Source organism: Coturnix japonica, chromosome 2, assembly GCF_054131305.1.
Source record: "Coturnix japonica strain WE chromosome 2, WE-NBRP24, whole genome shotgun sequence".
Lineage (NCBI taxonomy): Eukaryota > Metazoa > Chordata > Aves > Galliformes > Phasianidae > Coturnix > Coturnix japonica.
The window spans coordinates 40487105-40501393 of record NC_140664.1 but is presented as its reverse complement, the minus strand read 5'-3'; the positions used below and the strand labels follow the sequence as shown (position 1 = coordinate 40501393).

Genomic DNA, 14289 nt, shown 5'->3' with positions numbered 1-14289 from the left:
AACAGCACAGCAACTAACAAAAAATTCATCACATCCATCTTCTGTAGGCAAATCTGCCCATTATTTGGTATTATTACTCTACAACCATCCCTGACAAACATCCAAAAACAAATCAGAAGCTACTTTAAATGCTCTTATTTCTTTCAGTCTCTCAAAAATAACTATTCTAATGCCCTGCCTTTGATCATTCAGAGATTACACTAACACGTTACTTCTAAATTCGGCATAAGACTGGGACAAAGCTACAAAGTCTGTTTACTGCACAAGACAGAGGCTTGTTAGAGTTACCATTCGACAAAATCCTGGTGAAGAAGAAAGACTGTGGCTATTGTTACCCGTTATTAAAGCAGACAAGAAACGCTTCTACGTTTAAAGTATGGGGGGAAAAAAGCCTTTTTCTTGGAGCAGTCAACAAGCAGAACAGCAAAATGTTTTTTGTTTTTTTTTAAATCCTTTTTAGTGGATTAAGCATCTTTTAAGTCATACATCTTATACATGATTAATTTTGCAAGCAATGGAAAAAAATAACAGCATTTACTACAAGCATCATTAGCTTAAACTGGAATTATTACCCATTCTTGAACGGAGATACAGGCACACTCATTTATTTCTTTAATGCTTTTACATTTATGCTTCTAAAACAGAACATTAAGGATAACATAAGCTGGATGATAAGTAAAAGGCGTATTTTATCCATATACACGACAAAGACTTGACAATTGGCAATCCCACGACCACGAGAAGTTGGGTAGTACTTTGTTATTCCTCTGACCTTCAAAAAATTTGAGGCTGATCTCTTATTTTTTTTAAAGAAAGACTGTTTCAAGTTTCCTGTTCCAGATAAAAATCATTACTGAACAGACTACCTCTGTTCACCACACCATTCACAAGCAGTTGCACCAAACACATTACTAGCAACACGTAACTATCGGAGGTTAAAAAGGAATTACTCTGACTGCATTTCTTGCACATGCACACTGCAGTGTGCACAGAGGGGCTCAATGGGGCCTTGTGCCCCCACCCTTCCTCACCCATGCTCTCAGCTCATTAGAATTTCTGCATCCTCTGGTCCTGCAGAACTCCTGTTACCTTCTTTTGTGCTGGGGCACTAAAGACAGTAATTTACGTCTAATTAACGGAACTGAGTCATAATGAGCTTCTTTCTTTCAGGCATGGTTTGAATGCTGAATTTCCAAAATAACCAGCAAAACTGGGCTTCTAGTCTTGCTCCACGTTAAGTTCCTGTAGCACAATGCTCTTATTCAGGCCCCCTTGCTTTGCATACAGTCAGAGGGCCGGAGGTTGTTCACACTGGGAAAGCCTTAAGATGGTTAACACAAAGGGTCTCGCCGTCAGCTTTAGCATTGTAGCTGAGCAGCCATGTTGAGGCAGGCAGGCTGACTCACACATCCATCGAGGCTCTCTGTGGGTTTTCTCCCCCAGCTCTGAAATGGCACCGTGTCTGACAGGGCTCCTCATGAACAATCAATTTGCAGCAAGAGAGACGAAAGGCGAGATGGAAGTTAGAAGGGAAGGACACAAAGGGCTGCACATCTGTGTCAAGAAAAGCGTGACAAAGCGGTTCTTCTACCGATCCAAGACGAGCGACCAAGACGTAATGAGGTAAGTCGAGGCTATCAAATGAACTGAAGCGGGAACAAAGGCGTGCACAAAAGGAAAGGAACTGTGCTGCTCACTCAAGGAAAGAGAAAACCTGCTGACCCAGTGAATCTAACTACAATAATAAAAAAGGAATACATCAAACGTTCAAAGATATTGACCAATCACCCGGAAAGATCGTTCAGAACCAGAACCTGGCCTATCATATTTCTATCACCGTTTTCAGTTACACGGGCAATCGCAAAGAGGTATATATCACATCCATACTAATATGTTACTGTAAGAAGGAAGGTAAAAAACAGCCTCAGCAGGATGAGCAAGTCAGAGCCTTGCAGAGCTTGATTCTTCCACAGAGCTCTGGAACGCAACCAGCCAAAGAGAACCTCCCACCTGCACTGCATATAGATGCACCAAAGAAGAGTTCCCTGTGCTGCACTGTGAGCTTGGGCTTCCCAATTGGAACTTAAGGAAAGCTACAAATACAGGCCCTCTCTATGAGAAGACTGTTTGGTGAGCTACAGATTACATTAAAGACCAAGAACTATATCTTTATTTGTTTGGCATTATAGCAATTCTGTGCATTACTCAGAACATTTATTTTACAAATCTTATTTTCTTCCCCAAACTAATTTTAAGTAGAGCACCTTTGTTAATGTTAAAGTATCGTGCCTGATGTCAAATGACACATAAATAGTTACATAACCACCTACTCGTTTTTATTGGTAGTTCACTGAAAGTATGAATTTTTGACAGCAAAATAAAGCCTCAGACTAAAATAATTAATAATTCTGTTAGTTTAGAAGCACTCTGAGATTATAGTTTGCAATATATATATATATATATCTATGTATGTATACATGTATAGATATATATATGGATTACCTTAGAACTACAGAATCTTCTGAGTAGGAAGGGACTCCTAAAGATCATCTAGTCCAACTTCTCAGCAACAGTTTTTATATCACAAATGCAATATAATTCAGCTTATAAACTTTGAGCTTGTTTTGTAACAGCACACTGAATGCATTAAATTAAAACCTACAGAGCATTATTTTCACCCACGTGGGTCAAAATAATTCATTCACATTAAGCTAATATTCTAGCTGCTTGGTAAAAAATACTTTAATTGCACTATAAAAAGTTACTGTTTTCAACACTTAAAAGCATTTGTAATTAGAGTTTAATTACACTAAGAGCACTTTCAATGTTACAATTATGTGTAAAGAAAAAACAATGTTATATTTAAAAATCATTTTTGTCAAGCATTTATTTTGTTAACGCACTATTCTAGTCTTCTATGATAGTGACTTATTAAACGTAGTTTTCAATGAAATTTATCTTATAAAGAAAACAAGTACATCACACTATATTAAAACTTATCTTCATTTGAAAACAATACTGGTAATTAAATGACATCATAAGTGGAATTGCTTTCAAAAGAAAAAGTACTCATTTAAAGAATCAGTTAATCAAACGTGAAAATACTTAGTAAAATTACTGTATTCTCTTTAAATGCAAGCACAGCAACCGAAGAGATTTAGCTTTCATTTCTGCCCATATATTTTGTTAATAGGAAAAAAGACAAATCAAGATCCATGCATCATGACAATCAGTCCAGTTTTGTTCCTCTGAACTGAGTCAAATGGATTTTCAAAGGTTGATTATTATCAGTTGCATGTAAAATGCATTTTCACTGGAGGAGTACGGGCCAGATAGAAAAAACAAGGGCAATTACTAATAAAAACATACACTAAACATAAAAACAAAAAGAAACAAAAAAACAAAAAAAAAAACTTATTTCCATAATCATTTTTTCCCTCAGTAATCTGAACAAGCACACAGCTAAAGCACAGAACCAGCAATCTGCTGCTGAGACCATATTGTTTGCTGATGGCAGAAGGTTCAGACTGATACGTACTGCGTTTTCTCCAAAGCTCATGCAGTGGTTCCCTAGAAGAGAGATTTTTAAACCAGAATACAAAGTGTTTCTACACACAGAGCACAATGAAAGGTGCCTCACCAATTTCCTGAATCTTTCCCTGAAAGAACAAATACAGCTATACCTAATTTTCTACTTCAATATTTGCAAGGGACTTCAATAATAACCAATTTGGTTTCCGTAGCACTCATTCTACTTGCATTATTTTCTACTCCTCTATTTTAACAATTTGTTTAACACAGTTTGCACAAAGAAACTTCATTACCAAGAAAACCATGTCTGACTGACAATGTATCAACCGATTATGCCGCTGTGCAAAGCTCAAAATACCTCACTACCACATGCTGTTTTAGCCCTAAAAGCTTCTTGCCTTCTCTTCCACTACAAATACCCAACGTGAAAGCTTGCTTCCACATGCAGATTAAAGTTTAAGTGGGTGTGATAAGAATTTACTCCTAAAACTCAGCAATGGCGCTCAATGAAATTTTAACGCTAGACAAAGACTCCAAGACAGGATTCATTTCTACAATTTAAGTCTCAAATTATTTAATTTATATGGCAATTCAGCCATCCATTTAACAGCCTGTCAAACCAAGCCAGCAAACGTGCAGGAAATGTGATTTCTAGACAAGAATAAAGACCACCACAGTGTGGTTAATATACTTGTGTGCAGGCTGATGTACACACATTGCCTGGTTTTGTTAATGTATTCCCCAGTGAGAATCCCCTTTTCCTGACTTCCAATCAGTAGATCCCTAATTCTCTGTTATCGGCTCCACCTTGCTAGAAAGCCTATTCTCCATTTGCACTGTTCCTATTCCCATACTCTGGTCATAGCGACCAGCAAGCAGGGACCAAAACAGACACAAAAGTCTGACTGACAAGAACTAGGTTTGGACCCTGTCTATGTGGAGCCCATTTAATGACACTCTATTCCTTTTGGTTTGTGTTCATGCACCAGCGCAGTCATACTGATGTCAAACTTGCACAATCTAAATTTCATACCAGTGCAAGAAGTGTGCTTCACTATTCTCAGAGCATTACAGGAGGTCAGGGCTTGCAGTGGAAAATCCCTGTGGTTTCCCACCTACCTGACATGACCAGATGCAAGTCTACATTGCAATTCTAGCATTTGCTTTTATAAGGCTTCTCTCATGAAACAAAGTCACTTTGAGTAGATTACTTTAAAATATTTGACAAAAGGCTGTCTTTTTTGTTATTTTTTTGTTTTGTTTTTCATCTTGTAGTACTGGAAGTTCATCTTCACGTAATTCAGTTTCACTAGAAAATATGCAGATGGGCTGGAGAGTAAAACTGCATGACTGACACAGTTTTCCCATTCCTGGGAATGAGGAAACACATGCTCCTCCTACAAACAGCCAGAGAATACCTTGCAGCTCCTTATAAAGTCATATAAAGAGTAATATACAGTCATAGAAAGAGCAACACACATAGCTGGATATCAGATCCAACTTGAGAGCATTACCTCTCAGTTAAAGGATCGTTAAACTGGTCAAAAGTAGTTGAGCAATCACAGTTATATTAAAAAGAAAAACTCAGACCCTCTGCCAATATTAAACTCAAAATGACTTTAAAGGTCCTCCTCTCCGGCTTTTATTAAGGTCTCAGTGACAACCACTGAGCCAACCAACTTTCTCTAATTCAAAAAGGGCTCCAACTTATAACTGGAAAAAGTCTGAAATACACTATATGAAGGCATTTAAAAATACACTATTTCAGCACCATGGGAAATGGTGAATTGAAAGGCTGCCTTTTTACTCTCTTTTTATTTATGAATAATTATGTGAACAGAGAGATGTGAAATGGGTCTTGAGAAAGGCAATGTATTATTCAACTCAGCAGAATTCACATTCCAGGACACATTTATCCACGAGTACAGGACTCCACTGAATAACATTTTCACAGCACTGCGGATCACAGCTTAATTCCTGGGTCACAAACAACGTGTCCCATAGTTTCATCACAATAGATGAAATTCCTCATGCTACCTAGAGTTACACAGCATCAGTACGTGCTGAAGTCACGGCTTAATGCTGCGTGCTACAACCAAGGCTGAGAATATACCCTGTACAAAGAATGGCCCTGTCTGACGCTTATTTCATATGCAAAAGATTTGGCCAAAATTAAGCGGGACCTCCACCACCATGAAAACAAGAGCAGAACATAAACAAATATTTACAAAATTATTTTGCTAAAAGTGGTTTTTAAGGGAAACAGGTGAAGTGAATTCCTCTTGATGATAAGTAGACCGGTTAGATACGGAAGAATTTGGTCTCTGAAATGCAAAGAAAAATCTGTTGGGTTTTTACCTTCATTCTTCAGTTCCCTATGCAGGACACCACCTTTTCTAGTAAAGAACAAAGAAAAACTGTACTCTTAACTGAAGTTAAGTTTAACCACAAACTTTCAGAGAAAGTGATTTTATGTGGTACTGAACTTGTCGGGATTTCTCTAGCTTTTTTATCTTAGTAGATAAATTACTCCCCGAAGAATCAAGTCCTTTGGGTATGAACATACACAATCATACAATAGCCAAAATATATGGCTGAAATAATTTCGAATCTAACCAGTCAGCTTCTTGCTGTAAGGGATCATTCTGTTCTACATGTGGTAGTCAATAAAATGTTGATGACTTCCAGAAGAAAATAATCAAGCTGTAGGAAACCAAAACTTGGCAAATGAGCTGTATATGAAATTCTTTCCATGCAAAGAAAATGCATGTGCTTTCTAACAATTCTTTGCTACCCTGAATAGTTTTTGTTGAACTGCAAGAATTATTTCAATACTAATTAAGTATCCAAGCATTTGATTCCCCCAGGAGTTTTTCCTAAGCATAGGGGAAAGTATTTCAGGTAAGACTGTGGTATTTGGTGGTCTACACTAAAAAACATCAGGAGACCCATAATAAACGCAACACTGAAAATCATATTGCCAAAAGGCTTATAAAGTATATCACTCACTTATGCACCCACCTGTCAATGATTGTATATTCACAAACATATCTTTCAAGATAAAAAAAAAAAAAAAAAAAAAAAAAGGAAACAATATTCAGAAAAGTGCAGTAATTTCAGGAAGGAAACTAAAATTCATGAAAAGTATCCTGGATGGCGACTATTTCCAAACTTGAGTTTCCAGTGGGGAAAAGACAGGAAGATTCATCTGTTGGCAGCACATTAAAAAAGAGCTAGATTATAACAGAAGCATGTACTTTTTGGAAGTGTTTTTTCTTCCTGTGAATGCCTGAAGTATCCAATGGACATATACACCCTATGCACTTAGGAGTTGGCCTCTATGATCCTTGTGAGTTCCAGCAAACTTGGAATATCATAAGATTCTATGATCCCAAATCTAGCAAGTTCAGATGTATTAACAGAACTACTCAATGTATCTTCAGTAGATCAAGATCCACAAACAGACTGAAAACACAGTAATTAAATAGCTATCTTCATTAAAAGCAAGCTGGCACTCTATTACAAGCAAGGAAGTCATTCCCAATACATTTTAAATCCTATGATATTTGATGCTTTACTTTGACATAAGACGTTTCCAAAAAGTCTGCTATGTCAAAAACAATTGGAGATTGAGGGATTTCACCTATTAGATAACACTTCTGGAAGTTAATGATCCTTTATTTGTTCAGTCTGAAACTAGGACAATTCTGGGAATCATTCTTTCCTCACTGGTGTTCATTTTCACCCAGTGGGGCAATGAAACTCAAACACATATTTCTTAAAAGGCTGCTGTTAAATCTGGAAAAGCATACATTATTTTGAGGAAAGAAAAGATCATTCTTGCTTGCAGGGTTGTCTTACAGACAGCTGCCAGGCGGAACAATTCCCCAGACTGATCTGCTTTCTGATCCTGTTTCAGGTACCTAACTTTCCTAAACAATTTTAATTGTTTGACATAAAAAGTCTGGCAATAAGCCATACTTTTTCCTGTATCTTGCTAAAGAAAAAAAGAATTACACTTGTTCTTGCTAGAAGAAGAGCTGTTATCATTTACATTCATAACAAGTCCTTCCTGACAACTGTTCCTTGACCTTTGCTTAAAAAGCACAATTTTAATATATAAGGTGACTGCAAATTAGCAGGTCAAGGAAATTAAGCTATGAAGGACTACAAACCTTAAGGGTCTCGTAATTGGAATGTTGCCGGGATGCTATGCTTCCTTAAACCATTTTCCCCTCAACCAAAAAAACTCTTGCATTCATTACATCTTTTTACTTGATGCTGACAATAAGTCAATGCAATAATACTTGTGATGTCTTTCCTTCTCTAATGACCTATAAGAGAAAAGGACTGTGGCATACGGTGTTTGTGACCCCATCAACCAGGAAGCTTAAAGACAGCGTAACAACTGATAAAAGCTACAGCTACACTATTATCTTCTCTTACTTGTCCTTCAGAGCCTTTGTTCCTCCAAGTCTAAAAAAGAGAAAAATAAAAACAAACCAAAGAAAGTTAAGCAAATAAGGAGGAGCCTGGCAAGAGCAATTCACGCTGGAAGATTAAAGAGCTAAGCATACTGTGTGTTTTGGCTAAGCAACAAATGAGGGAGTCATGATAACAATCTGCAAAGTATTTTAAGGACACAGAATAGGGAAGAAGAGGGATTCTGTAAAGCAACATAACTCAGAAGGGTACAAAGAAAGTACCAGGCTGGTTAGATAAGGATGCAGAGTATCAAGGAAAGCATTCAATATGAATCACTTACTTCACGCAGTCCTGCTTAAAAATAAAGATAATAAAAAAAGCTATTGCACAGAAATAGCTAAAATAGAGGGGGGGAAAAGAAAAAAATCAACTATCATTTGTCTCTTTGCAAGCAACGTGACAGTAGCCAGTCTATGTTATTCACCTGCAGAATTTGTTTTCTTCTTTGCAATTCTGTTGTTTTCCCACATGGGCTTTGCTGGTATGGCAGGAATTGTAAGACACGGATTTAGAGGCAGTACTATCACTGGCCAAACAAATAAGCAGTGATACTAAACCAAGGTGTTCTTTTGTCTTTTTTTTTTTCAGATAAAAGCCACACATGGAAATGGCAAAGCAAAATCTACAGAGAATCTTTCTCAAGCAATCAAGGAAAAGGGTTTTCTAATTCTACTGGTTTTGAGCAACTATTATATGAGAAAAAAGCTTTTTGGCTGCATCATAACTTAGTAAAGTCCATGAATGACTCCATTGGATCAAGGAGGATACCTGCCAAGATTCAAGGTTGCCAACATGGCATCCAAGAGGAGTGAAAATTATAAAAGTTGCATCTAGACTTCTAAAGGGTCTGTGGTTCTCAAATTTACTGAATCAGAGACGGAGATGCAAAAATAAATCTATCACATGTATGTAGCAATGATCAGTAGTTTAGGAAAACAAATAAACAAGACCAACAACCCAAGAAAACCAAAAATCCAAATATAACTCAGGGATGGAGATGCTCAAATATGCAGAAAAGGAAAAAACACTTTCCTGAACAGAGATTATAAAGTGTGATCCTAACACAAGAAGTCAACACACTTCCAAGAGGACAAGTAAAACTGTTTTTAGAGAGTGGCGATCATGTGCCAGGAGAAAGCGACTTCACTAATTTATATGGCCTACCAGTGAACAGTATGGATGTATTAACACTGATAGACAAACTTGTCAGAACTAAAGCTTTGCTGAATCCACAGATTTTTTTTTAATACTCAAGAAGATAAAATAAAATGCAGTTGAACCTTATGCAGTTCCAGAGTGAGAATGCAAGACTAGCAATTAGAGGAAACACAATCAGAGTTGTAATGTAAGCACATTTGATGTAAATCTCACTGACAAAAAATACATTGAAAAATGCAATGCCACTTTTACACTCTCTCCAGAATGCACACATTTTCACATGAGAAGAGAATGCTGCTTGCTACTGAATTTCCAGAATGAGTTCCATTCTATAAAATGCTACAATACCAAAATGCCATTGAAATACCTTGTATAAGATTTTCCTCCATATTTTTAAGCAGTATTTAAAACTTCACTCTTTGGGTAAAGGATATAGTCTCTTAATTTGTAATAGTTTGCCAGAATACCCCAGAGTTTTCTTGCAACAGTGACCTCTGATGTTTGCTGCTCACAGGAATCACCTCTTAGAATCAGTAAAGCATCATTACTTTCCTTTAAACGAGATAGTTATCTGTTAATAGCAGTAAATGCAACTATAAACCCCTCAATAATCTCAAATTTATGTGACACTTATTCAAAGACCTAAGGCCAATTTTATTTTAACAATGCAAGGTGATCATTTTTTGCCTGCTGCTTTTACAACTGGGTGCCACTCACCCCAACGGGCTCCTACTGCAGCCCTGTTGCCAGCTTGCCTCTTCCTCCCCATATTTCTCTGTAACTTATGTGCAGTTCACAGAATTTACATTTCCCTTCTCAGAGTCCAATTTTAAAGCTTTATTCAATATAGTGTCCCTTGGCTCCACACACCAGATAGCAATTAGATTTCGTCCTGTTTGTGGAATAGCAATCAGACTGTCCTGAGACGCCTACTCCTTAGTTTGTCTCCTGCCCCCTTAAATAATCAAGTTTTAAAGCCCAAACCACGCTCTTGCTCTTCCTTCTATTAGCCGTGCCTCCAAAACAAACAAAAATAACAGAAGGAAATGCTCCCAAAGTTATCTGATACCCAAATTCTGGATAGACTGCAAAGTAAGATGCTTGCTTATAGTTTGTCCTTTTACACTGTGTGAGATGATATTTCATCCTTTTACCCTCCCACATCACACAAACATACCTTTGGCTAAAGTTGTGACGTCTTAAGTGGGCCATCTGTATGCAGTGAATTCTATCCACAAACCCCAATTACTGATGCTCAGTATTTTTAAATATCTTTCTGGACAAACCTCCTATATAATTTATGCAGTCATTTCTGAAGTATGGGAGAGTCATTACACAAATCTGCACATTTTAGCTACTTAGAATTACCTTACCAAACTCTGAACGCCATCAGAAATGAGGTCACCTGAGCTAGAATGGAAAAAGGAAGAGAAGGTAGAAGGTTTTTGGTCAAAGAGCCATGCTTTCCTCATCTAACATTACGTATGCCAAGTTTGCTCTTTCAAAGCTGGAGTGAAAAAATAATTTTAGTATCACATACCACAACATGTTGGCTACCTCCTTCCTGGAATACTAAGCTACTGCCTTAAAATGATCAGCATCTCAAAACCTTATTGAAACCAAGAAGTTTTAATATATGCCAAAATAATTGATAGAGATGATGGGGAAGCATGGTTCAGTATCCAAACAACAGGCACAGAATCCAAATGAAACATCAATTAAAAACCAAAAACCACTCATGAATAACCTTGTGCATACAAGCTCCCTTAGAACTAACAATATACGTGTTAAAAGAAAATAATAATAAAAAAAATAGAAAAGAAACCCAACAAGAATGTTGAATTTGGATCACTTTGTATGCTTCACAAAAATATAAGGAAATTCAGTTTAATAATGTGATCTTTTACTGTACTAGAAATCATGTTTGTTTGTAAATCTTTAACACTGAGATGGATAATTACACATACAGTTTTGATACTAAAACTACACACAGCCTATTCCTTGCCTCTTTAGCCCACTTGCACCAAGGAAAAATGAGGGTATTTGCAAATGCTTCATTCTTGAGGAATGTTTTCCTGGAAAGGATAAACAAAAGCTTTCTTCACACACTTTAAATCAGCCAGCTTGCCAACCAGAAAGGAGAGGGAGACTAACAATTAAGATCTTCTGTAGCTGGCACTTTGTTGTCTACCAGAAGAAAACCCTCCCACTTCGGGATTTAAAAGACTGCTGTTCCTTTAGTATCCTTCCGGTAGCTACCAACAAGATTTATCTCCAAATAACTGCTTGTTTACAGTACAGATATTATTCTGCCACAAATTAAAGCTAATTATCTAGAGTTTTTAATTGAAACTATTCAACAATCTTCGTGTTTCATTTTGCTAGACTAACAAAAGAATAACCCAGCTACTGTTGGGGGAGACCAGGGAGATTGGAAAAGTGAGAAATATGGGGGAGGCTTGCAAGCCTGTTAATTAAAAATCTGGATGTTCACTGAGTATGACAAATGGTAGAAAGATAAACAGACTTTTTTTTCTTCTTCTTCTTCTTCTTCTTCTTTTTTTTAATACTTTAGGCTTGGCATTTTACCAGAAGATTCCTCTGCAGAATAAAAATAAACTACTGTAAGCTACCAGCCACTCGAAACATCAGTAAGTGTAAACTCCTGGACACTTACTCATTCTTAACATACGCCCTCATCAGCTTTTCCTTCCAACTGCTATCTAAGCTGGTGGATTTCTTTTAGCAGCCGCTGAAAGACAAGCCAACAGCACCCAGCTAAGCATGCCCAGCTGCACTGAGAGCAGGCACAGGAACTGCCATGATGGGTGCGTGGGGCTGGCCAGGCCTAGATTAGTTGCCTCATGCCAGACCCGGCCCAGCTGGCACCAGAGGCCTCTCTGGCATCAAAGCCAAACACAAGGTTACTAAAAAAAAATACAAGTACCAAGTGTGTTCTGAAGGCAAAGGTGCTTGCAGCCTGAAGCACTTCTCTGCACTTCAATTTTTACTCAAAAAAGGTACCTTATTTGTCTGTGCTACAAAAGCTTTCCAAAGAACAACCCCCACCAGCCTCTCCCTTCTCTCTGAATTTCCAGTAGCTGTTTCTAAAGGATCAAATTACTTTGTTATGCTCTCAAAAATCCCGTCTGAGCTGGCACTAGTTCCATTCAACTGACTTCTTCCTCCACGGGCCTTGCCCTATTTCTTTTAAAGCTACATTTATACAATGCTTTTATGTGCTCTTGTTAACAGCTCGGGGAGCGAATGTCATTGTTCTCCTCCTCAAAATTTGGAAACCGGGGGATTAAAAAAAAAATGAGTAAAGAGGTCACAAAGTGCTTCTGGATACAGGAGCTACGCTTCAAATGACACGATCTGCACTCAAAGATGATATATTTGGCCTTCCAGCTGATACCACCTAGGCTTTTCAGCGCACCAGTGTTTTTAATTACAGAAAAGAACCAACCACACCAAGAATAGGAATGACCAAAACAACGTTGTTACTTTCTTGTGTGCAGAGAGAAGGAAGTCACTGCAATTCTGCAGAGTGGCTCTTACCACCCCTTCCACCCATCCCTCAAAAACATGGGAGAGCGAGCCAACTAGCAGAGACACAATAAGCCCAACTGAGTTTGTTCTGATTAAAATGCACCCAAGCAAACCCTGTAATATCCTGGTCATCTCTGAAATCTCTGTAGCAAAACCACCAGGAACACTTTCTTCCCTCAGCAATTCACTAAGTTAAAATGTTGGCTGACTTCAAAGTCTAGTTAGCCGTACTCTGCTACCAAGAAAGTCAGGGAGGGATCTTCACTCCCCTTTTATTTTTGCACCGACAATACCTCTTCCTACCCTGTAATCTTGCTTTGAGAATGAACACAGCCTTCTGAGTACAGCACCTTGTGGAAAAGCTTACTATACAGTAAAACCACAAACATTTAAGTAATTTGACAGATTATGGGTTTTATGACAGAATAAGTTAACTTTGGTCTTGCACCACATCCCATGAGAGCAACAGGCAACTACAGCATAATTTTTCTCACCATTCTTTCAGATCTATTTCTGCTTCTGTTGTGTAACCTCCATACTTCTGCCCTCTTTATTACACTCTCAAGAATGCACTCCACCTTCTGTCACAAACAGTACTACTATTTAACTTATCATTTAACTTGGGCCTTTTCAAAAAGAATAAAAGCCAGTTCTCACTTTACAGTGCGAATTCAGTAGCCTTATGAGATGTTCTGAGAACACATCCTGTAGGTGGGCCTGTTAAGTCTCAGCTCTCAACACCAGTCATTGCACAGGGCTATCTCGTACAGGAAAATAGCTATACAAGAAAAAAAAAATATTTGCAGTATGATCTAGTTAGAGCTAACAGGACTAGCAATACCTACACATACCTGCAACATTTTTTGGTGTATGCTAGCAGCGGATGGCAGCTTTAGCTTTCCACCATCTGGATATGCTACAGCTTAAGCATATGCACAATGAGGTTGCCAGCTGCTAAGGTCACCCACTCTCATAGGAAAGCAGAACTCCTGTAATGCTGAAGTAATGGTGCATGTGGATCCTCAGGCATGCACTGAAAAGGTAAGGCTCTTCTGGTTTAGCAGGCTGGGGGAGATATGGGAGTTGTGAAGGAGATCAAGAATGGTGAAAACAATGTTGGGGTCTGTATTTAGGAAAGCAGAAGGAAAACATGCAGGGTTGAATCTTGCTTTTAGGGAGTACGGAATATAGTGGGAGTACAAGAAAAATCTACTTGGAAGTCTTCAATTAACTTGGGAGTACACTTACATGGCACAAACTTACATCAAAAAGGTCAATTAGCCTACATGCAACCGCTCTGAAGAAGAATACATGAGGTCAAAGTGAATAGTGGAGAAAAAAAGAAGTTCTTTCAAACAAGTCTGAGACTATTCTCGTAATATAATCATTAGTTATTACATGCAGAAAACCCTAGAAAAAGTCTTCCAAACTTTGTCACAAAGCAAAAAAAACCCAGCTTTTTAAAGACAATTCAGCTAACTAGCAAAAAGGATGGGATGGAATTTATGTGGCATTTCACCAGCACCATCCTGTCAGAAAATTACAGACATCAAAAAATATGCA

At 37.9% G+C, this 14289-nt stretch overlaps 1 protein-coding gene and 1 long non-coding RNA gene across 3 annotated transcripts in view; one reads left to right on the top strand and one right to left on the bottom strand.

Annotated features, from left to right (window-relative positions):
* Window positions 1-14289, bottom strand: part of CDH2 (cadherin 2) — a 113615-nt gene that overhangs the window by 68070 nt on the left and 31256 nt on the right. The window lies entirely within an intron of this gene.
* LOC146761785 (uncharacterized) lies at window positions 1309-9300 on the top strand. The gene is made up of 2 exons (XR_014942595.1): window positions 1309-2130; window positions 8605-9300. It is a non-coding gene; the product is annotated as an uncharacterized LOC146761785 (long non-coding RNA).